Genomic DNA, 25184 nt, shown 5'->3' on the forward strand with positions numbered 1-25184 from the left:
TCACACCTGTCAGAATGACTACCATTAATAAATCAACAAGCAACAAGTGCTGGTGAGGATGCGGAGAAAAGGGAACCCTCATGCACTATTGGTGGGAATGAAAATGGGTATATCCTCTGTGGAAAGCAGTATGGAGTTATCTCAAAAAATAAAAATGGAACTGCCTTGTAGCCCAGCGATTCCACTTCTTGGAATATATCTGAAAATACCCTAAACACTGATTCAAAAGGATTTGTGTACCCCTGTGTTCACTGTAGTGTTATTAACAATAGCCAAGATTTAGAATCAGCTCAAGTGTCCATCAGTAGATGAGTGGATAAAAAAGCTGTGGTACACTTACACAATGGAATATTACTCGGCTATAAAAGAGAAGGAAATCTTACCCTTTGCGACAGCATGGCGGGACCTGGAGAGCATTATGCTAAGTGAAATAAGCCAGTAAGAGAAAGACAAGTACCATATGATTTCACTTACATGTGGATTCTAATGAACAAAATAAACTAACAAACAAAATAGAAACAGACTCATCAGATAGAGAACAGACTGCCAGGTGTCAGAGAGGAGGGGGGTTGCAGGGCTGGGTGAAAAAGGTGAAGGGATTAAGCACCCCTCCCCCCCCCCTGCAAACTCATCAACACAGACAACAGCATGGTGATTCCAGAGGGAAAGGGGTTAAAGGGAGGTAGTGGAGGGCATAAGGGCATAAATAGTGATGAAAGAACACTTAACTTGGGGTGGTGAACACACAATACAATATACAGATGATGTATTATAGAACTGTCCACCTGAAACCTATATAATTTTGTTAACCAATGTTACCCCAATGAATTCAATAAAAAAACCCAAAAGAATTGTTAAAGGCAAAAATAAATGAACAATCAAAACAGAAACAAACTCATAGTACAGAGAACACTCTGAAGTTTGCCAGCGGAGAGGTAGCAGGGGAAGGGCAGAAGGAGAGAGGGGTTTGAGAGGTACCACCTTGCAGCTGCGGAATAACTAGGTCACGGGGCTGTGGGGCACAGCATAGAGAATAGTCAGTAATATCTTAACAACTGCACGGTGGCAGGGGGCACTAGATTTATCGGGATGATCATAGTGTAAGGTATAGAAATGTTGAGTCGCTGTGTTGCACACCTAAAACTAATATGATATTTGTATGTCAACTATACTTTTACCAAAAGAAAGTAAGTTTATACTAATAAAATGCAGCCGTTAGGTATTTTTTAAAACAGAGTGGCAAAATCATTGATTAGACATGTAGTGTGAGAAGGACTCAACCCACCATTGCTGGCTTTGAAGATGGGGAATATGAACCCCAAGGTAAGATATGCAGCAGCTTGTGGAAGCTGGGAGTGGCCCTCAGTTTCCAGCCGGCAAGAAAACAGGGAGTTCAGCCCTACAACCATCCCACAAGGAACCGAGGTCTGCAAACAACCCAAACAAGCAAGGAAGCAGGTCGTCCCCCGGAGCCTCCAGAGAGGAACGCAGGCCTGCTGACACCAAATTTCCACACGGGGAGACTCATGTCGAACTTTGATTTGCAACTGTAAGGTAATACATTGGTGTTCTTCGAAGTCATGGCAGCGAGAGACACTACTACAGGTGGTGATGATGTGTGCATTGCGGCAGGCCTGTGCTGCATGTCTTACAGGCACGATCATGTTTAATCTTCACTGCAGGCCTCTTAGATAACGGCTGTTACCATCTCCACTTTATAGGATGGGAGACAGTATCAGAGAGAAGCTATGTCCCTTTCCCAAGGTCACACAGCCACTAAGTATGGAGTTGGGATTGGATTCCAAACTGATCAGAGTCAGAGGGTTGTCCATAAGCCATTGTGCAATTGTGCCTCCCCAGGTCCCAGGGCCCAGGGCCCAGGGCCCAGCACAGAGCCATTAAATAACTGTTGGTCCCCTAAAGCGCGCGCGCACCCGCACCCGCACCTGCACACATACACGCACACAGAGTGATAACATCCCGGCTACCTTTTGCTGCTCCGTTATTGTGCTTACTGACCCTGAGTACCTTTTTATAGGAATGTCTGATTGTTTTGCTTGGTTAGGACATCACTTAGAACTTGGTTTTCTAGGTTCTGGTAACATGGTGTAAACCAGGAACAAGGGTTTCTAAGTTCAGTAGCTGCTCCAATAAGAAAAAAACATCACATGGAAGATTGTTGTGCCACTTAAGAAAGAATTAGAACCCGAGTCGACACCCCCTGCCGCTCCCCACCATGGGAGATCAAATCCATTGACTTCAACAAAATGAATCATCTTAAGAAACCTTTTTTTTAAGTCAAAGGAGCCATATATAAATCTAGAATTAAAAGTCTTTGGTTAATAAAGGGGAGAAAAAGAATCCCTAATCAGTAGTGTGTGGTTCCTTTCACTGACTGATGAAACCCCAGATGACAGACATCACAAAAATTGAGAATTGACACACAGGAGGCAAAAATATCTGACATTTCTTTGTCACTACTTCTCAGAATTCTAGAATGGAATGACAGTCATCCTAATAAACCACGGTTTGCAGCCTGTGATCTACTGAATTACAAAGGGGTTTCACCCCGTGTTAACCCCTCAGTCACTTCTGTTTTTCACTTTTTGTAAAGGGCAGCATGACACAGCAACCGTGGCCCAGGGGAGGACCTTCGCTTTCTATGAAGACCTGTGTGTCAACCCTGCCAGATCACTCGCTGTCTTCCCACAGGGCTTTGCTGGGGTACACAAAGGAAACTTCGTTGTTTATTTACAAGAACTAAATCTGCAATTTTGTGGGATGTAGACAATCCCAGAAATGAAGAACCCTTCAGTTCAGCAAATAACAAATTAGGAAAGAATTCTAATGGCTTTTCCATGAGGACCATGCCAGCAACCTCAACCAGGAACAAGGGGGAGCATCAGAGGAGACAACTTTCCATTGACATCCTTCTCGTGATTCCTGAAGGAAAGAGAGAAAGCACGGTTTGACTTGCTACTCACATATCTCTAGGCCAAGAAGAAAAGAGGAAATGGATATTGAGTATTTACCATATCCCAGAGGCTGTGTATTCAGCAACCGTTAACATGTATTGAGTTGGGCACTGTGCGGTGCCCATTGCGAGCATCATCTCATTTGTTATTCACAGCAATGACGACAGTCCCTAACATGCAGATGGATAAACAGAGGTCCAGAAATCTCTCTGTCTCAAGGTGCTTCAGTTAATGGACAAGAAAGCTCAGACTGAAGCCTGGAGCAAGATGCTTTCACACACATGCACTACTGTAATTGTTCCAAATGAGGACCCCTTGTCACCGGTATACCAAGGCTCGTCCTTCTGGAGGGAGCGGAGACAAGGTTGAAAACCATGTTGTCTTTCCACAGATGAAACAGGTTTAAGGAAAGTGTGTTCAATGTAGGGAAAGGTCAGCACTGAAAGGACTTCCTACCTGGAAGGTGAGCAGTGGGCCCCATGGGTTCGCCCCAGGGTGGGCTGAACAGACGCGGCTATCAGAGTCGCACAGGCTTTCGGTGGACCGGGACAAGGACAATGCAAGGAGCCAAAGGGGAACTGCTGCTGAGGCCTGAAGGCTGATGGGTTCTGCTGAGTGGGCCAGTGAGAACCCAAGCGGACACCAAATCACACCTGCATACAACATCCTGTCAAACAGGCCTTCCTCTTGCATGGGGGCCTATTTGCTTTCTGAAAATGAGAGACTTGGTGTTCAGACCAGGAATGCAGGGGAGGATCATGCCCAGGGAAGGGAAGCTCAGCCAAACATCTTCCTTCCTTCCTCCATTTTCTTGTTAATCCTCACCCAAGGATATTTTCCCACTGATTTTTATGTAGAATGGAAGGGAGGGAGGGGGAGAGACAAAGAAAGAAACATTGACATGAGAGAGACACACTGATTGGTTGCCTCCCATACAACCCTGATCAGAGCCAGGGATCGAACCTGCAATCCAGGTAAGTGCCCTTGATGAGCCCGTGACCCTTCAGTGTGTGCGCTGATGCTCTAACTGCTGAGCCAAACCAACCAGAGCCCTTCCTCCATTGGTTAGTAGCTTACAGTCCGGGAAAAGCTTTTAAGCAGTAAATTTCTCTCACCACTACATATGTCTCTCGAGGAGAGAAGGAAGTTTCCATTTGATGAGAAGACTGTGCCATGGAGCTCCTGCTGCTCCAGAAACAATAGAGGGAAATCATTCCTTCAGTCATGACTCACCGGGTGCCCACTCACTGGGAGCCGGACAACCAACATCATCTCCATACTCCCGGATGTGAGAAAATCATGGGGGAAACCTTACAGATGAAGCTTGTCTGCTTTGTCTATAAGCCCTGAGCAAGCTGAGAAGCTACCAAGATGGTTGACTTTGGAGTTCTGTGCACAAAGATATTTTCTTTTAAGACAACATCTCACAAACCAATAAAATTAGAGGAAGATCTAAAGATATTTCACATCAGTGTCTTCCTCTACAAGTAAAGAAAATGTCCCGAAGAAAGTGGTCCCAACAGTGTTTCAGGGACCTGTTCAAGAGAACTAGAATAGTGTCAGATCAAAAGCTGAAGCTACTTATTTCCATTTTGGCCTGATCATCCATTTGGTCTGATTCATTCATTCATTCATTCATTCATTCATTCACTCACTCATTTATAAACATTTGTATGCCAAGAACTGGACTTGGTTCTTCATCTATCTAGAATGAAAGGATCTAAGGTTCATGTAAATGAACTTCATTGCCATTACTTAAAATTAATCATCAGAAGAGTTGCAATTTTTTCTTTCTGTGTTTCCCTGTTTAATCCCTGTTTAACCACCTACTGGTGAAAGAATCCAAGAGGATATGTGTGGAGCATTGTAGTATCTTCTATGACAAGTTACAGAAAACCAAAGACAAAAACTCCTGACTGCACAGCAAAAGATACAACCATCAAAATGGAAAGGCAACCCACTGTATGGGAGAGCATAATTGCCAATGATACATCAGATAAGGGGTTAATTTCCAAAATATATAGAGTGCTCATACAACTCAACAAAAGGAAGACAAAGAACCCAATTAAAAAATGGGCAGAGGAGCCCATTTGAATAGACACCTCTCCAAACAGGACATACAAATGGCCAAGAGAAATATGAAGAAATGCTCAACATCACTAATCATCAGAGAGATGCAAATTAAAACAACAATGAGGTATCACCTCACACCTGTCAGAATGGCCGCCATCAACAAATCATCAAACAACAAGTGTTGGCGAGGGTGTGGAGAAAAGGGGACTCTAGTGCACTGCTGGTGGGAATGCAGGCTGGTGCAGCCACTATGAAAAACACTATGGTGTCACCTCAAAAAATTAAAAATTGAATTGCCATTTGACCCAGTGATCCCACTTCTAGGAATATACCCTAAGAAGCCTGAAACACCAATCAGAAAGAATATATGTACCCCCATGTTTATAGCAGCATTATTTACAATAGCTAAGATCTGGAAACAGCCCAAATGTCCATCAGTAGACGAATGGATAAAAAAGCAGTGGTACATGTACACAATGGAGTACTATGCAGCTGTAAGAAAGAAAGATCTCTTATCCTTTGAGACGACACGGAGGGACCTGGAGAGTATTATCCTAAGCAAAACAAGCCAAGCAGAAAAAGACAAATACCACATGATCTCACTTATTTGCGGAATATAATGAACATAACAGTCTGAGGAATAGGGTAGACCCAGAAACGTGGAAGTAGGGTACAGACTGACAACCCTTGGAACAGGGGGTGGTGGGGGGAGGGAGGAGATAAACTACAGAACTTATATGCATGTACGCATAACTAATGGATATGGACAACAAAGCCAGGGACGGGGTGGGAGAGATGGGGAAGAGGGTGTCAACGGGGTAAAAAAGGAGAAGCATTTTAACAAAAATAAAATAAAATAATAAAAATTAAGTAAAAAAGCAAAAAAACCTCCTGAAAGCGGACAGAATGGAGAAGACATATTATCTTCAAAGGAATAACAATGACAGTTAACTTTCTAATAAAAACAACGGAAGCCAAAACAAGGGAGTGATGTGTCAAGTGCTGAAAGAAATGTTACAACGTAGAATTCTATACCCAGTAAAATATTTTTCAAAACTGAAGGTGAAATAAATAACTTTGAATCTCAAGTCCTGCCAACAAAAAAATAAAGAGTAGTTATCAAAATAAAACCCACACTGAATGAAATACTAAAGAAAATTATTTAACAAAAGATAAATGATTCCTCCACTGAAAGAAAAAAGGAAGAAAGAAAGAAAGAAAGACCACAGAAATAAAAAAGAACAAAGGAAAGGCATACAATGAGTAAATGTAAATAAATATATTAACTTATTATACAAAACAATAATGATGGTTTAAGGAGAATAAAATATATGTGGAATGAAAATTCATGATTAGTATAACAGTAAGTTAAAGTGTTCTAAGGTCATCACATTAATAAATGGTAGCAATATTTATTTATATTCAAGGGTAATAGGCCAAGATTATAAAACTAACAAGCTCATGGAAAAAGGGAAATTGAATAACAAAGATATTGTATTAACACAAGAGAAATCAACAAGGGAGAAAAAAGAAACACAAACAGATGACATAAGTAGAAAACAAATAATAAGAGGACACGATTATATAAAATAGAAATAAAATAAATGTTCCTATTAAAAGAATGAGGCAACACCAGCAGAAGTGGAAAGCAGGGACCTCCAAAAGTTGGCCCCTTCATAAAAGCAATTTTAAAATTGGTAAAACTTCTCCAAAGAAACTTTGGAAATAAAACTCTAGAAGTAACCAAAGACTTACAGCAACCCAGGGAGCATTTAGCAGGAAATCAGCTCTCATTAAAAAAAAAAAAAAAAGAAAGAAAGAAAGAAAAAGAAATGAAAGGCATCCAACTCCAAAGGTAAAAGTAGCTCTATTTGTAGGTGAGCTTATATGGGAGTGGGCAAAAGTAAGTTTAGAGTTGTTCATATGGAAAAGAATACAATAATTAAATAATAATACAAGAATAAACTCTGTGTTTTGTATGTTCACAACTTAAACCTACTTTTGCTCACCATTGTATATATACCCCTAAAGAATCAACAATAAAAACTGTTAAAACTAATAAATTAGTTCAGCAAAGTTAGATAATACACAATATTTGACAATTGGTTGCATTTCTATATGCTAGCAATGCACAGTTCAAAAATAAAAGTAATAAAACAATTCTGTTTAAAATAATATTAAAAAGAAAGAAAATTTTAAGCAAAAATGTACAAAAGTTGAACAATAAAACTACAATACTTTGTTGAACAAAATTAAAGATCTAAATAATAGAAAGACATTCTGTGTTCATGGATAAGAAGTCCTAACATTGTTAAGATGGCACTGCTCCCCACATTCATCCACAGATTTAATGCAATCCAGCTCAAAATTCCAACTGCTTTTTTACAGAAATAAATCTATTCTAAAATGCATATGGAATTACAAGAGACCCAAAGCAACCAAAAGCAATCTTTAAAAAGAAGAAGAAATTTGGAGGAGTCACATTTCCAGATTTCAAAATTTATAAAACCCTACAAAGAGCTACAGTAATCAAAACAATATGGCCATAGAAATGTAGACTTAATGATCAATGGAATAGAACTGAGAGTCCAGAAATAAACTAGTACCTCAGTGGTCAATTGATGTTAACAAATGGTGCTGGGAGATCCACATGAAAATGATGAAGTTGAACCTATACCTCACATCATATACAAAAATTAATTCAGAGTGGTCAACAACCTAAATATAAGAACTATAAAACTCCTAGATGAAAATATAGGTATAAAACTTCATGACCTTGGATTAGGCCATGGTTTCTTGAATATGGTACCAAAGGCATGAGCAGCTGAGGAAAGAATAATTTAATTGGACTTCATCAAAATTAAAAACCTATGTGTGTCAAAGAACACAATCAAGAAAGTGAAAAGACAACCCACAGAATGGGAGAAAATATTTGGAAATGATGTATCTAATCAGTCTATTATCCAGACTATATAAAGAACATTTACAACACAATAATAAAAAGACAACCCAATTAAAAAATGAAAAAGAATTTGAATAGAAATTTCTCCAAAGATATACAAATGGCCAATAAGCATATGAAAAGATGCTCAACATCATTAGTCATCAGGGAAATGCTAATTAAAATCATAATAAGATATAACTACACAATATTTACGCTGGCTTTCATCACACAAAAATGAAAATAAGTATTTGAGAGGATGTACATTGCTGATAGCAATTTAAAATGTTGCAGCTGTTATGGAAAACAGTGTGGCAGTTCATCAAAAAGCTAAATATAGAATTACCATATGCGCCCTGGCCAGTTTGGCTCAGCAGTTAGAGCATTGGCCCATGGACCAATGAGTCGCAGGTTCCATTTCTGTCAAGGGCACTCACCTCAGTTGCAGTTTGTCCCAGGCCCTGGTTGGGGTCGTGCGGGAGGCAACCAGTTGATGTGTCTTTCTCATATCAATGTGTGTCTCTCTCTCTCTCCCCTTTCTCTCTCTCTCTCTATGCCCCTCCCTCTTTCCCTCCCTCTTATTCTATCTGAAGATAAATTGAAAAATATCCTCGAGTGAGAATTTAAAAAAAAGAAATACCGTATGATCCAACAATTCATTTGTCCAAAGGAATTGAAAGCAAGGACTCAAATACTTGTATGCCAATGATCACAGCAGCATCATTCACAATAGCTAAAAGATTAAAACAACCCAGTGTCCATCAACAGCCATTATAGAAAAGCAAAACAGGGTATGTATATACAATGGAATATTATTCAGCCAATATGTATGAACCTTGAAGACTAATTATGTTAAGTGAAACAAACCAGATAGAAAAGGACAAAGACAGTGTGATCCACTTACATGAAGTGAACAGGCAATCTGGACTAGACAAACTCATTGAGACAGATGGTAGTAGAAGTCACCAATGGGGCTGGGGAAGGGAGAATGGAGGACTACTGCTTAGTGGTTAAAGAATTTCTATTAAGAGTGATTTTAAAAGTTTTGGAAATAGAAGTGGTAGTGATTGCAAAACATTGTGAATATAATGAACACTTAAAAATTATTAAAATGACCAAAAAAGACCCCGAATAGCCACAGCAATCTTGAAAAAGAAGGACAAAGTAGGTGGGATCACAATAGCAGATATCAGGTTATACTACAAAGCCACTGTAATCAAAACAGCCTGGCACTGGCACAAGAACAGGCATATAGACCAGTGGAACAGAACTGAAAACCCAGAAATGGACCCAAGGCAATATGTTCAATTAATATTTGACAAAGGTGGCAAGAGCTTACACTGGAGTAAAGACAGCCTCTTTAATAAATGGTGTTGGGAAAATTGGACAGCTACATGCAAAAATAACAAAACTAGACCATCAACTTACACCATACACAAAAATAAACTCAAAATAGATAAAAGACTTAAATGTGACCCTTGAATCCATAAAAATTCTAGAAGAAAATGTAGGCAACAAAATTTCGGACATCATACGGAGCAGAATTTTCACTGATACATCACCTAAGGCAACAGAAACAAAGGAGAAAATGAACACATGGGACTACATCAAACTCAAAAGCTTCTGCACAGCAAAAGAAACAATCATCAAAATGGAAAGGCAACACACCGTATGGGAGAACATCATTGCCAATGATGTATCAGATAAGGGGTTAATTTCCAATATATAGAGAGTGCTCATACAACTCAACAAAAGGAAGACAAAGAACCCAATTAAAAAATGGGCAGAGGAGCCCATTTGAATAGACACCTCTCCAAACAGGACATACAAATGGCCAAGAGACATATGAAGAAATGCTCAACATCACTAATCATCAGAGAGATGCAAATTAAAACAACAATGAGGTATCACCTCACACCTGTCAGAATGGCCGCCATCAACAAATCATCAAACAACAAGTGTTGGCGAGGGTGTGGAGAAAAGGGTACTCTAATACACTGCTGGTGGGAATGCAGACTGGTGCAGCAACTATGGAAAACAATATGGTGTTACCTCAATAAATTAAAAATTGAACTTCCATTTGACCCAGTGATCCCACTTCTAGGAATATACCCTAAGAAGCCTGAAACACCAATCAGAAAGAATATATGTACCCCCATGTTCATAGCAGCACTATTTACAATAGCTAAGATCTGGAAACAGCCCAAGTGTCCATCAGTAGACGAATGGATAAAAAAGCTGTGCTACATATACACAATGGAGTACTATGCAGCGGTAAGAAAGAAAGATCTCTTATCCTTTGAGACAACATGGAGGGACCTGGAAAGTATTATCCTAAGTGAAAAAAGCCAAGCAGAAAAAGACAAATACCACATGATCTCACTTATATACGGAATATAATAAACATAACAGTCTGAGGAATACAGTAGACCCAGAAACATGGAAGTAGGGCACAGACTTACATCCCTCAGAAGAGGGGGTGGGGGGTGGGATGAGATAAACCACAGAACTTATATGCATGAATGCATGACCAATGGACATGGACAGCTAAGCCGAGGACAGGGAGGGGGTGGGGTGGGGAGGGGGGTTCCAATGGGGTAAAAAAGGAGAAATATCTGTAACAAAAATATTAATAAATAATTTAAAAATAAATAAATAAATAAAAGCTTTAAAAAATTATTAAAATGGCTTATATGCATATAAGCAGTTTTTTAAAAAAATCCTCACCCAAGGATATGTTTCCATTGAGCTTTTTAGAAAGAGAGAAACATCAATGTGAGAAATATTGATTGGTTGCCTCCTGCACGCCCTGGCCGAGGATTGAACCTGTAACCCAGGTATGTGCCTTGACTGGGAATTGAACCCACGACCTTTTTGGTGTACAGGACGGCATTCCAACCAACTGAGCCACCTGGCCAGGGCCATGTAAGAAAATTTTTAACAAATCAGTAATGTAATGTACCAAAGACAATGAGTTACTTTAAATAGGTGAATTATTTGGTATGTGAAATATCTCAATAAAGCTGTTAAAAAATTTTTAAATTAACAAAAGCACAAGACATTTATGTAGAAAGCCATAAAATATAACTGAGAAAAATTAAATAATATATGAGTAAATGGAAGACTGTACCATGTTCATGGATCAGAAGATTCCACATTGTAAAGAAATCAATTCTTCCGTAATTCATCTATAAAGGCAATGTAACTCTAATCAGAATCCCAGCACAGTTTGCGTATGTGTGTGTGTGTTGTGTAGTGTGACAAGTTGATTCTAAAATACATAGAAATACAAAGCCCAATGAACAGCCAAGATAATCTTGGAGGAGAACAAAGTTGGAGAATTTATACTGCATATATCAAGTCTCCTTATTAAACTATAGTAATGAAGACAATGTGGTTTTTCACGAACAGACAAATAGGCAAATGGTACAGAATAAAGAGTAAAAAGAACAGACTATCACATACATGTTCACTTGACTTAGAGCAATGATTCCATAGAATGTTATAGGCAAAAGATCCCCCTCCCCCATAAATGTTTTTGGGCCATTGGATATGTTTGTGGGAAAGATGAATCTTGATGACTACCTGACACTTTACACAAAAGTATAATACCTGTAGTATTATAAGCCTACATGCGAAAAATGAAGCAGTAACGTTTCTATAAGATTACATAGGAGATTAATTTTATGACCTTTAGTTAGGCAATGGTTTCTCAAACAGGACACAAAAATCACTAACGATTATTTTTAAAATTGCTATGTTCCTCAGAGGGAAAGGAGGTAGGAGGGGGTTGGAAAGAGATAAACCAAAGAACTTCTATGCATATATGCACAACCAGTGGACACAGACAATAGTTTGGGGAAAGCAGGAGGGGGGTGGGAGGAGGGAGGAGGGGGGTTAATGGGGGCAATGGGGGGGGGGAACATCTGTAATACTTTCATCAATAACGATTAAATAAAAAGAAAATCTACTTCAATTATCATAGCCAATTATACCAAATACTTATTTGTTTCTAGTATATGTAATCATGTATTATTTTTTAAATTGCTAAATTGAACTTTATTAAAATGAAGATTATGTGTTCAGAAAGGAGACACCACTCAGAGAGTAAAAAAAGCAAACCATTTAGTAGGAGAAGGTAAGTGTAGCAAATACACTGTATATACACCAAAGGACTCATATCTAGGATATATTAAAAAAAAAAAACTCTCCAAATCAGATAAAAGACTGACAACCCACCTCAAAAATTGAGCAAATCGTGAAAACAGGCACTTCACAAAAGGAGATACCTAAATGGCCAACACACACCTAAAAAGGTGCACAACATTCTTCATCGTCAGGGAAATGCAAATGGAAACTACTCCACGCACTCCAGAGAATAAACTAACGGGCCCAAGGGTTGGTGACCATGCTCAGCGAAGGAGTACTGGACCCAGGTACTGCTGGTGGGGACATAAGTTGTTCCAACTGCTTTGAACAATTGCTAAGCAGTATTCGCTGAAGCGATGGTAAGCAAACCTTAGGACCATCAATTCCACTCCCAGACGTGTGCCCACAGAAATGCCCACATGTGTTTGGCGAAAGACATGCCCATGACACCATTATTCATGATAGTTCCAGACTGAAAGAACCCAGACGGTCATCAAGGGAGAACGGATGAAGAAGTAGAACGTGTGAACAAACGTATATGATGCTGCTCTGCACAGCAATGGAAAAGGACTAACTACCGCTGTCAGCGACACGGAGGAATCTCACCCGCGGAGTAGTAAGCCAAAGGAGCCAAGCTCAACCAATGGCGACTTACTGTGTGGTTCCGTTTATCCAAACCTTTTAACAGGCAAAATCAATCCGTTGTGAGAGAAGTCAGGCTAGTGGTACTTTAGGGCAGACGAGGTGCTCAGTGTCTTTATCCAGGTGGGGCTTTCACAAGGGAGTTGATTCTGATAATCCAGCAGGACTCACATATTACTGCCCATGTATGTTACACTTCAATTAAAAGGGTTACCGAAAATAGCTCTGCAAAGGCCATCCAGAAACTGCCAGAGGAGTGCGAGTAGACAACAGTGCAGGGGAGGAGGAGGCTGAGCAGAACCTGTGAGCAGAGTCCAAAAGCATGACCAAGATTCCCTTCACCGCAGGGCTGCTTTGGTGGAGATGGAGCAGCTGCTTCTCTGCGTATCAGGGACAGACCACTTGGCAGAGCTGACACTATCCTCCTGGAAACTTGGTCTTATTTGCTTCCTCCTCCCTAGTTTTGAACCATACCAAACTCCTGTCTTTCTGATGGCACAGAAGGAAGGAATGTGCACACAGGGAATTGACTGAAAAATGTCTCCGAAGATGACAGGGAACGTTGGGCTGCTTTGGAAGGCATTGTGCAGCACTGAGCTCCAGGACCCAGTCCTGCTAATCTCGGAACCCGCACGGGACTCACGGGCACGGTACTCATGGGCACGGTACTCATGGGCATGGCATTCTAGGGCACGGCGCTCACAGGCACAGAGCTCACGGGCACGGGGCTCACGGGCACGGCGCTCACGGGCACAGAGCTCACGGGCACGGAGCTCACGGGCACGGGGCTCACGGGCACAGAGCTCACGGGCACAGAGCTCACGAGCAAGGCGCTCACGGGCACGGAGCTCACGAGCAAGGCGCTCACGGGCACGGAGCTCACGGGCACGGGGCTCACGGGCACAGAGCTCATGAGCAAGGCGCTCACGGGCATGGAGCTCATGAGCAAGGCGCTCACGGGCACGGCGCTCACGGGCAAGGCGCTCACGGGCACAGAGCTCACGGGCACGGCGCTCACGGGCACGGAGCTCACGGGCACGGCGCTCACGGGCACAGAGCTCACGGGCACAGCGGCGTGTGCGCTCCAGTCAGACAGTGTTCTTCACACTCCACATGTATCATTAACTTGTTTACAAACCTTGTTTACCATCATCATCCCCAATTTACAGATGAGAATACTGAGGTACAAAAATGCAGGCACCTTGCCAAGTTCCCCTCGCTAACCAGCAGTGGGGCTGGGATTTGACGCACAGGCTTCAGGGCTACACGGCCCCGTGTCCAGGATGCCTCTGCAGATGACCATGGTCAGCTTCTGCAAGACTGGGATTATTTTTGGAGAGATATTCTTAAAGACTTCAAATCACCGATCTAATACTAAAGCTGGAAGTCCTCAGTTAGTTCAGTAGAGCCAGAAACTGTGGCTTCTGATAGTTCTGTGCTGGGAGGGAGGTACCTGCCTGGGGCTCTGGCTACTAGCAGCCTTGCCCCAACTTGCCCCAGTCCTTCTCCACCCACTGTGCCCACGGTCTCCAAAGAGGGAAACCAGTGCTCTGGTATTTATTTCTGTTCAAAAATCATGTTTCAGTGACTCTTTGTCAATAAAGGCGCAGCTCATTATTAAGCTGGATGGAAAGGACAGGCTGCCCAAGGTTATGGCCGCGGTGATAACCTCAGACGCTCTCTGCTGGGTGGGGGAGCAGCCTGCCCAGCCAGGTCCTCCGCCGGCGGCTCCGCCTCCTCCTCAGCACACATTGGCTGTCCTTTGTCCTTGAGTTTCTCTCTGAAGTGGCTTGCTCTTCTTTGATGCTAGTTTGCCTCAACCTTTGGTAAGCAAAAGTTTCCCTTTTTAGGAAAAGAAAGAGAAATCAGGCATCCTGAGGGAACAGTTTTGAATTTCTTTTTCGAAATCTGATCCGTATGTGCTGCAGACATAAAGATGTCCCGGCTTCCCACCAGGAGAGAAGAACAACGGGGGTCAACAGGGACCCTAAAAGACTCTCAGGAGAGTCTTCCAGCCCTCAGCCCTCAAGGGTCTTCATTTGGTGCAGAGGTTTGCACACTTTATTAAAGACCAGATTTCTTCCTTTTTTTTAAAGCCTCACCTGAGGATATTTTTTTCCCATTTATCTTCCGATAGAGTGGGAGGGAAAGGAAGAGAGAGAGAGAAAGACTGATATGAGAGAGACACATAGACTGGTTGCCTCCCGCACGACCCCTACCAGAGCTGGGGACTGAACTGCAACCGAGCTACATGCCCTTGACCAGACTCTAACCCCTGGCTCTCTGGTTCTTGGGCCAATGCGCTAACCTCTAAGCCAAACTGGCTGGGGCAAGACCAGATTTATTTAAAAAACAAAAACAAAAAACAACAACGCCTGAGCTTCCCCCTGCCTATTAATGCTTATTTATAATTTTATAGATAAATCACTCCCCCAAGAGTCTTGCTCTTATTACAGTTAAGGGTATATTGTTTTTTTAATCTTTTACATGTATTTATACTGTACCTTTCTATGTTTAGATATGTTCAGAAACACAAATACCACCGTGTTACAACTGTGTACAGCAACCAGCACAGTAACATGCTGTGTGGGCTGGTAGCCTAGAGCAACAGGCTGCCCCAAGCAGCCCAGGTGTGTGGTAGGCTGCGCCATCTGAATGTGCCAGCGCAGTCGAGGTGTTCGGACAGTGACACTGCCTAACGACACACTTCTCGGAACACATCCCTGCACAGGGCCTGACAGTGCAACCACTTCATGTGTGTTGCAGGTGGGTTAGGTGGGGCTGCTGTGTTGGAGAAACACAAGGCAGGAACACAAGCCACTTGAATTTGCCACCACGTGGTCGACCTTGCCACTGAGGTGACACAATCCTGTCACTTTTGAAAAAGGCAAGGAAACATATGGGTCCCTTGGACCGAGTTATTTGTCCTGACTGTGCCTCTTTGAGCTTTAAGAACTAACTGTTCAGGAGCCCTGGGCGGTTTGGCTCAGCGATTAGATTGTTGGCCCTCAAACTGAAGGGTCGCGTGTTCAATTCCAGTCAAGGGCACGTACCCCAGTTGCGGTTTGGTCCCTGGCTCTTGTCAGGGTTGTGTGAGAGGCAACCAATCGATGTGTCTCTCTCGAATCAATGTTTCTCTCTCTCTCCCACTCTATCTGAAGATAAATGGAAAAGTATTCTCGGGTGAGGATTTAAAAAACAAAAAACTGTTCGGGAGATGTGCCACCAGCATGGGGTCTGCTGTCCTTCATCCTCATGACACAACCCCAAATCCTGCCATTTTCTGAGCTCCTCCGAACCAGGGCTACGCCAAACCTTTACCAGCCTTTTCTGTTGAATTTGGATGACAGCCCTCAAAGGCAGGTCCTGGATCCAGCCTCATTTCACCGATAACAACCGCCAGGCTCGGAGAGGGCAGAGCCTTGCCCAGCAGTGATCAGAGAGGTGGAACCTTCTCACCGCCCCCCTTCCAGGGAGGGCTGGAGTCGAGTTCCATCACGTGGCCCCTGATTTGATCACGTGCCTGCACTGAAACCCTGGACGAAACCGGGACCGACGAGGCTGGCGGCTTCCTGGCGGTGACAGGATTGAGGTACTGGGATGGAAACTTCTGCGCCTGCCCCTCCCCCGCTACCGAATTTGCTGCCTTGGTTATCTCTTCATCTGGCTGCTCATTTGTATCTTTTATTATAATAAAAGAGTGATTGTAAATGTAGCCCTTTCCTGAGCAACGTGAGTCATTCTAACGAATGATGGACACTGGAGGGGCGATGGTGCCCCACGTGCAGCCTGGACAAAGCGTGAGCAGCCTGGGGCCGGGACTTGACTGGCGTCTGAAAGGGCGGGCTGTCTTGTGGAACTGAGCTTCGAGCCTGTGGGTCTGCTAATTCTGGGTCATGTCAGAACTGGACTGACCGTAGGACACCCGGCTGGTGTCTGAGAACTTGTGTTGACATGGACGTGCCCCTGGATTTAAGGATCACATCCTGTTTCTTCGCCTCTCTTCCTCAGCAGCTTCTCTTTGATCATACCCCTGCCTTCTGATGCGGTAACACCCACCACACACCTTGCTCCACCCAGACACTTCCTGCTGGTACCTGGGGCATAACCTAGTGGCTGAAGGCTGAAATTCACAATGAGAAACTCAAAAAGTAGCTAACAACTGACTCTGAAAATACGGAGTTCTCAGAGCTGGCTTAAAGCAGGAGCTCAGCTGGTACATTGTGGCCTGGCTGGTGTGGCTCAGTGGTTGAGTGGTGAGCTGTGCACCAAGAGGTCACTGGTTCGAGCCCTAGCCAGGGTACATGCCCAGGTTGTGGGCCCAATCCCCAGTGGGAGGCATGTAGGAGGCAGCCAATCAATGTTCTGTCTCATTGATGTTCTTATCTCTGTTCCTCTCTCTAAATCAATAACAACAAAACACTGTGAAATGTTGCAGAAGACCCATCATCTGCCGTGTGCCGGGCAGAGCCGCTGGATCTGTTGAGCCCTGTGACAGCCTGATGTCACTGCCAGGGTCATCGTTTCTTGAATTACCTTCAAGCTGGTGACGACGATTCAAGACACAGAAGCCTGCTCTCACGTTGAAACCTTGGTCACTGGCCGAGATCCCCAGCTCTCACTGACCACTCATTGTCGACGTGGCTGGCAGGCCCTCTACAGCAAGTCTCTCTTTCTTTCATTAAACAAGAGGCCAGTGATGGGAGACTGTGCGTTATTTTCACACATCTGTTGGGAAAACGTAGCTTTAATTAGGATGTTTTTTTTTTTTTTCTTTTGAAACCTGGCCTGTGATTCTCTGTCTTGTTCTTCTAACTCAGCACATAAAAGTCCCGATGTCCCTAGTGTTCCCTCCATCTTCTCAACAACAGCAAAGTGAAGGTTCCTCCGGCAACGAACCACATTGCAAGTGTACGTTCCAGATTGTTTCACAATGGCCCTCTCCCTTCTCTTTCCACAGCAGAAAAGCGACTATAATTTTCCTTTTTGAGTATGGGAGGACAGAAGTCTCCAACATAATAGCAAACAAGTTTTAGACATGAATTCTGGATGAGCCTCCGCCATTTCCATGTATTCCCACTTTGGTCCTGTCAACACCCTACAAAACCCATGCCCTTAGTGACCCACTTTACAGATGAGAAAACTGAGGCTCCGTGGAGCCAAAGGGATTACTCAGGGCCACACGTGGTGAGTGAGGGGTAGAACCAGGCTTCTCGCCCCAAGTGCACAAAGCCCCCCCCAAAGGCTCCTGGGGCCTCATTCCCTTGGATGACCATCCAGGGTGTAAGCCTTCAAGTCAAGCCTCATCCTGCCTTCTTTCCTTGGGATAACGTGACATATCTGGACTCGATGGCATGGGAAGACACCTACCACGTCTCTGCCAGCTTCTTCCCTGCCCCAGCTTTCTCCTACCAATATTTGCCCTTGTGAGGTTGACGGAGTCAAGTTCGCAGGCTGATGACCGTGAAGCTGCTCACTCCTCAGATCCCGGGCCTCTCCCTCCACCTCAAAGTTCCTCCTCCCTTCCTGCTCGGCTTTCTTCCTTGGCCCTCCTGCTGCCAGGACCCGCCTTCCCAGCCACGTGCCCTGGCACCTCCTCTTCCCTGGGCTCCTCTGTGCTCCCCTCGACTCTCACAGCCACACTCACCGCCATCTCGTCAACCACCCCTCCAGGTGGGAACTGCGGTTCCAGGGTCGGGCTAAAGCCTTTGAGTTGTCCTCTGGACAAATTGCTGGGTGCATACGAACCCAATAAATAGTTGTTTAATTGGTCCATAAACCTATAAACAGGAGTTACTTGTGGCCTACATGAATAAGGCATTGAAATCACAAGTAATAGCAGAATAAGAAGTCCTGATATTCCAAGCAGTCTGCCAAGCACTGAACACGCTTCTGCCTATTTGGTCCTCACCACAGTGCTAGGTCAGTCCCCTTTTTACCCCTATATGTATTTACTGATTTTTTAGAGAGAGGGAGGGAGAGAGAGAAACCTCGATGTGAGAGAGAAACATCAGTCAGCTGCCTCCTGCATGCCTCCTGTTGGAAATGGAGCCCACAACCCAGGCATGTGTTCTGACCTGGAATCGAACCGGGACCTCTCAGTCCTTAGGATGACCTTCAGTCCACTGAGCCACACCAGCTGGGTAAGGTCGAGGCCTTTTAATTCCCAGGTTGCAGACAGGAGAGCCGAGTTCCAGAGAGGCCAGAACTAGGACAGAGCTCAATGTGACTTCGGTCAGGATCTGACTCCAATCCTTGGCCCCTCTGCCCAATGACTCACTGTGACCTTGGTCAGCGCCCCGGTCCGGCCAGTCCTTGTCCTCTTCTATGAAATAAAGGAACTGCAGGCGGTGATCCCCAAAGCCCATCTCCACACAAAGATGCTGAGGCCCCTCTGGAGCTCTCCCACTGTGACGTGCACTCTGCAAGGACAGTCGCAGAGCAGGAGACTCAGACTGCGTCTGCACATGTGACTCACCTGCACTTCCTGCCGACGAGGGAAATTTCCTCACAGAGCCCTGGACCGAAACCTTGTCTCCTGCAACCTGGGGAGGGTGGCTGAACAGATGGAAGGGGGAAGGACAAACCTCTCTCAAGATGAGCGTTTTGTTTTGTTTTTTTTCTTAAAGAATAGTTCATTGATTTTCAGAGAGAAGAAGGGAGAGGGAGAGAGAGAGAGAGAGAAACATCAATGAGAGAGAAACATCAGTGGGCTGCCTCCTGCACGGGCCTGACCGGAAATGGAACCAGCAACCTTTTGGATGACACCCAGCCAACTGAACCCCACCGGCCAGGGCAAGATGATCATTTCTAAGTCTTGCTTAGTTCCAGCAGTGCAAACATGTGATTTGGGCCTGAGAGCAACACCTCATGTTTGAACTGCGACCAGCTCTGAACTGAAGACACCAGCTGCCTGAAGGCCATTGTTATGTCCCACCAGGCCCCAAGGTGGGGCTGAGGCCTTGAACCCCCAGCCTGCTCCCTCTGATTCCCTTTCTCAGATGCCTCCTGCCCAGGCAGCCGCTCCCGGGCCTGTGTGGAACTGCTTCTTCCCTGACCTCCCAGCCAGCCTGCGGCTCCCAGGAGCCCCGAGGGGGAGCCAGGCCCTCTCACCCCGCACCTGCTTCTCCTTCCTCTGGGTTTGGGCACCTGCAGAAGCCACACTGCCCACATGGCCGCCTCTTGCAGCTCGTAGAAGTGACAAGGTCCCAGAGGGCCAGTGGACAGCATTTCTACTAGCTTTACATTTCTCCCCTTCAGGATGAAGAACAGGCTGTCTTGGTTCGTTTGGGCTGCGATAACAGAATATCACAGACGGGTGCAAACACTGACTTCTCAGAGTTCTGTGGGCTGGGAGTCCCAGGTCAAGGTACCCGAAGGCCCCGTGTCTGGTGACAGTTCCTCCCTGGACTGCAGGTGGTGTCTTCCTATGTGTCCTCACATGGCAGAGAGAGGGAGGTCATCTCTCAGTGTCTTCTTACAGGGACTCACTCCACTCACCAGGGTCCACTCTCCTGGCCCAGTCACCCCAGAGGCCACGCCTCCTAATACCATCGCCTGGGGGTCCAGGCCCCAAAGTGTGGATTTGCAGGCACACAGACATTCAGTCCATAGCTTGGGGCAATCAGGAGATCGTTATAGTTCACAGGCCTGACATTCAGCTTCTGAGTCAAGCCAGGATCTGCAGAGAAGGCACAACTGACAGCACAAACCAGGAACACCTTTGGGTCTCAGCCCCGGAAGGGAACTGTAGACCCTCCTGGAACTCGCAGGGAGGGCCAGGGGGCCGGAGAGGCCTCATGGAGCTGTGGGCCGGCGGCCACTCGGGAGAGTCACCTGGCCACATTGCATGTCTGTTCTCCCCACTGAGGAACAAGGCTTCTGCGGGCCAGAATGAAGACAGGAACACCAGGAGCCTGCCACAAATGCTACCACGCTAGCAGGACAAGAGGGGGTGGCGTCCTAGGAGCAGCCTGGGCCACAGGCAGGAGAGGGCTTCGAACCCCTCCCCCCTCTGCTGCCCTGTCTTCTGGGCCTTCATCTGTGAACTCTGTCGGGGTATTTGCTCAGAGGGTCATTATGAGGATTCAGCGGGGAACCCACTCAGTGTTTCCCAGGCTGTCATCCTCAGCCTATTACAGCTGTGCAGAGATGCTTTGCTCCTATTTTAATTCCACAGATGTGCACTTTCGCTGGTGACAATCAGGGCACCTGTGACAACACAGTTCTCTCCAGAGGCTGCCTCCCTCCCCTGGTTCCACTGAAGTTTATTCCCAACACTGTGGTGGCTGCTTTGGCCACGTGCCCAGCAGGGGGGACCAGAGAGACAGCCAGCGGCCTCAGGGCCCTGTCTGCGGGCAGAACATATTCCGTCTTGTTTTCCATCAGCGTCGGAAAGCCTGAGCGTGCAATCTGTCACTAGTGAGCGACGTCCAGGCAGTACCTGGACCCAGGCCTCCTTCCAGACCAGGTCTCTGACCGAGTCTTTAGCTGTATTCCTCTGCTTCGTGGAAGTGGGAGTTCGACTCAGCAGACATCTTCGCCTCGCCTTTGGAGGCAGTTCGCCTCCGGGTCTAGATTCTCCACTCTGCTTTTTCAGTACAACCTCCTCTGGCCAAGTCCTTGAGAGGCATCTGCCCAAATTTATTTACCCAAAAGCTTGGCTCTTAGAGGAGCATGAGGGAAAATAGACTCCTAGCCAGGGGTTGAGGAGCCACTCCAGGGCCTGAGGGGGGAGGGGTCGAGGAGCCACTCCAGGGCCTGAGGGGGGAGGGGCCGAGGAGCCCCTCCAAGGCCTGAGGGGGGAGGGGTCTGAGGGGCCACTCCAGGGCCTGAGGGGGGAGGGGTCGAGGAGCCACTCCAGGGCCTGAGGGGGGAGGGGTCGAGGAGCCACTCCAGGGCCTGAGGGGGGAGGGGCCGAGGAGCCCCTCCAAGGCCTGAGGGGGGAGGGGTCTGAGGGGCCACTCCAGGGCCTGAGGGGGGAGGGGTTGATCAGCCACCCCAAGGCCTGAGGGGGGTAGAGTCAGACTGCTGCCTTCCCCTCTCTTGGCTGGGCTTTGAGTTGTAAGAGTGTTAAACACACACACACACACATTCTGAAATCCCCACTCCCTCTTCAGTTCTCTGATTTTACAGGTGACTGGGGCGGGGCGATTAGCTTTGGAAAGAGTTACAAGTTCTCCGTCCAGGACCACAAACCACCCTCCACCCCGGAGGAAGGCCTTGGACATCCCGCCTGCATATCCCCCTGCCAGGACCCGATCAGTGCTGCCCTGACAGATTGCCGAGGGTGGCGGGGAGGATCCTCTCCAGCAGTGTCTCCCTAGATCCCGGCCTCTTCCTTCACTGGAGACTGGAGTCCTTTGTTGGAGGAACGGAGAAGAGCACACCCAGTATCTGGAGGCTGCCTTTTTTGCTTTGCAAGGCATTATAATTTTTTAAAGTATTAAGCGGTCAGCATTTAAAATAAAGCATTTTTGCATTTAAAAAATTCTAATTCTAGCTTCTTTGGGGGGAACAAATCAGAAAATCTGGCAATAGTGGGCTCTCACTTTCCCATGGCAAATGTGAGTGGCTTTGTTCCACTGAGCGTCACGTGCTCTGGGTCCCCACCTCCCCCAGTCCCCTCTGCCTTTCAGCCGGCTCTCCGTGCCCACTGCCACCACCGGCTCGTTCTGGGGGCACATGAGCTCGCCCCCCAGAAGTAGGCCTTGCAGCCTGGTTCTCTCCTCACGCACCCCTCTCCAGCTTCAAACTCCCCGTCCCTACCCCAATGCCCACCTAGTTGCTCCTCAGAGAGCGAGAAAGAGAGGAAGGAAGGAAGGAAGGAAGGAAGGAAGGAAGGAAGGAAGGAAGGAAGGAAGGAAGGAAGGAAGGAAGGAAGGAAGGAAGGAAGGAAGGAAGGAAAAGTGGGAGGGAGGGAGGAGAGAGAGAGAGAGAGAGAGAGAGAGAGAGAGAGAAGAAAGAAAGAAAGAAAGAAAGAAAGAAAGAAAGAAAGAAAGAAAGAAAGAAAGAAAGAAAGAAAAAGACTTCAGTGAGCATCTGGAATGTGACAGACGTCAACCTGGCCTCCCGGTTTAATGTCTACACAGCTGTGCAAAGACACAATGGTTGTACACAAATGAAGGATATTGCCATCAGACCTGGGTCTGTGTGGATTTTAACAAAACAGGATGTGTTTCATATCTAAAGACAGTACGCATTTTTCCCCCAGTCAGTAAAATGTCAAGGGAGACAATGCCCAGCAAGGTTCTCCAACACTGATATCCAAAGAAACAAGACCCGCGCCACTGACCCCGAAGATAAGATGTGTCAGAAGTGAGCGCGGAGAGAGACCCTCTGAGAAAGGCCCGCTTGGCGCTGGCACAGGAGCAGGGTGGCTGGGCACTGACTGGAAGGGAAGGCTTGTCATCCCACGGGCCCTGCAGGAAAACCTCGCGGCCTGTCCAGCAGGGCTTCCTGAACTTAGATTATCTCGCTGCATTCTGAACAGACCTTGGAAACCAAAACATCAGCTGCCTTCACAACTCCTCTTCCTCTCTCACCCCCTTCAGTGTCCTTCTCTGGAGCCAGCCCAGAGTGCGGCGGCGTGGCCTCTCCCCCGCCCCCAAGGCAGCCCGGCTCTCTAATGATAGAGTCATGCTCTTTCTCCTTTGATTTAAGTTTTCATAAATGCCTCCCGGGAAAAACTCATTAGAGTGATAAGGTATGATGGAGCACTATGTGCAACGGTTTGACAGTTTGAAGATCTGGGACCCTTTCTTCAGGTGGAATTTTATGAGAAACTCCAGTATGAAAAGCAAACAAGGGGCGTGTCTCAGACTGACACATGAGGGGCACAGGGTGGGCCCAGAGCCCCTTCTGCTCAGTGGCCTTTGGAGCCACTTCTCCTCCACCTCAGGGGCTCCTCAGAGGGCGAGGGTTGCACAGGTGCCATTTGAAAACCTCTGCTATGAAGTCTCGTCCATACGTGCGTGAGAGTGATGACAGTGTTGCTGGAGAAGGTGGCAGTGGAAGTGGTAGTGATGGCAACGGGGGCGGGGATGTTCACTGTGGAAGTGGTGTAAACGGAGGTGGTGGAGATGGTGGTTGGGGTAGGGTGACAGTGGTGGTGGCTGTGCTCATGGTAGAGGTGGAGGTGGTGGTGGTGATCATTGGAGTTGTGGTACAATTGTAACTGTGGTGGTACAAGGGGTTAGGAGGTGGGGTGGTAGTCTTGGTGATGCTGGTGGTGGTGACTGTAGTGATCGTGGTAGTAGTGGGAGCATCATCACAAAGGCACTGGTGGTGGTGGTGATGGTGATGGTGACTAGTGATCGTGGTAGTAGTGGGAGCATCATCACAAAGGCACTGGTGGTGGTGGTGATGGTGATGGTGGTGGTGACTGTAGTGATCATGGTAGTAGTGGGAGCATCATCACAAAGGCACTGGTGGTGGTGGTGATGGTGATGGTGGTGGTGACTGTAGTGATCATGGTAGTAGTGGGAGCATCATCACAAAGGCACTGGTGGTGGTGGTGATGGTGATGGTGGTGGTGACTAGTGATCATGGTAGTAGTGGGAGCATCATCACGAAGGCACTGGTGGTGGTGGTGATGGTGATGGTGGTGGTGACTGTAGTGATCATGGTAGTAGTGGGAGCATCATCACAAAGGCACTGGTGGTGGTGGTGATGGTGATGGTGGTGGTGACTAGTGATCATGGTAGTAGTGGGAGCATCATCACGAAGGCACTGGTGGTGGTGGTGATGGTGATGGTGGTGGTGACTGTAGTGATCATGGTAGTAGTGGGAGCATCATCACAAAGGCACTGGTGGTGGTGGTGATGGTGATGGTGGTGGTGACTGTAGTGATCATGGTAGTAGTGGGAGCATCATCACAAAGGCACTGGTGGTGATGGTGATGGTGGTGGTGGTGGTGGTGACTGTAGTGATCGTGGTAGTAGTGGGGGCATCATCACAAAGGCACTGGTGGTGGTGGTGATGGTGATGGTGGTGGTGACTGTAGTGATCGTGGTGGTAGTGGGAGCATCATCACGAAGGCACTGGTGGTGATGGTGATGGTGGTGGTGACTGTAGTGATCGTGGTGGCAGTGGGAGCATCATCACAAAGGCACTGGTGGTGATGGTGATGGTGATGGTGACTAGTGATCGTGGTAGTAGTGGGAGCATCATCACAAAGGCACTGGTGGTGATGGTGATGGTGGTGGTGACTGTAGTGATCGTGGTAGTAGTGGGAGCATCATCACAAAGGCACTGGTGGTGATGGTGATGGTGGTGGTGACTGTAGTGATCGTGGTAGTAGTGGGAGCATCATCACAAAGGCACTGGTGGTGATGGTGATGGTGGTGGTGACTGTAGTGATCGTGGTGGTAGTGGGAGCATCATCACAAAGGCACTGGTGGTGA

At 46.3% G+C, this 25184-nt stretch overlaps 1 pseudogene; it reads right to left on the reverse strand.

Annotated features, from left to right (window-relative positions):
* Nucleotides 1-24405, reverse strand: part of LOC118630584 — a 30246-nt pseudogene extending 5841 nt beyond the window's left edge.
* Nucleotides 24406-25184: the final 779 nt, after the last annotated feature.

Source organism: Molossus molossus, unplaced genomic scaffold, assembly GCF_014108415.1.
Source record: "Molossus molossus isolate mMolMol1 unplaced genomic scaffold, mMolMol1.p scaffold_m16_p_15, whole genome shotgun sequence".
Taxonomy (NCBI): Eukaryota; Metazoa; Chordata; class Mammalia; order Chiroptera; family Molossidae; genus Molossus; species Molossus molossus.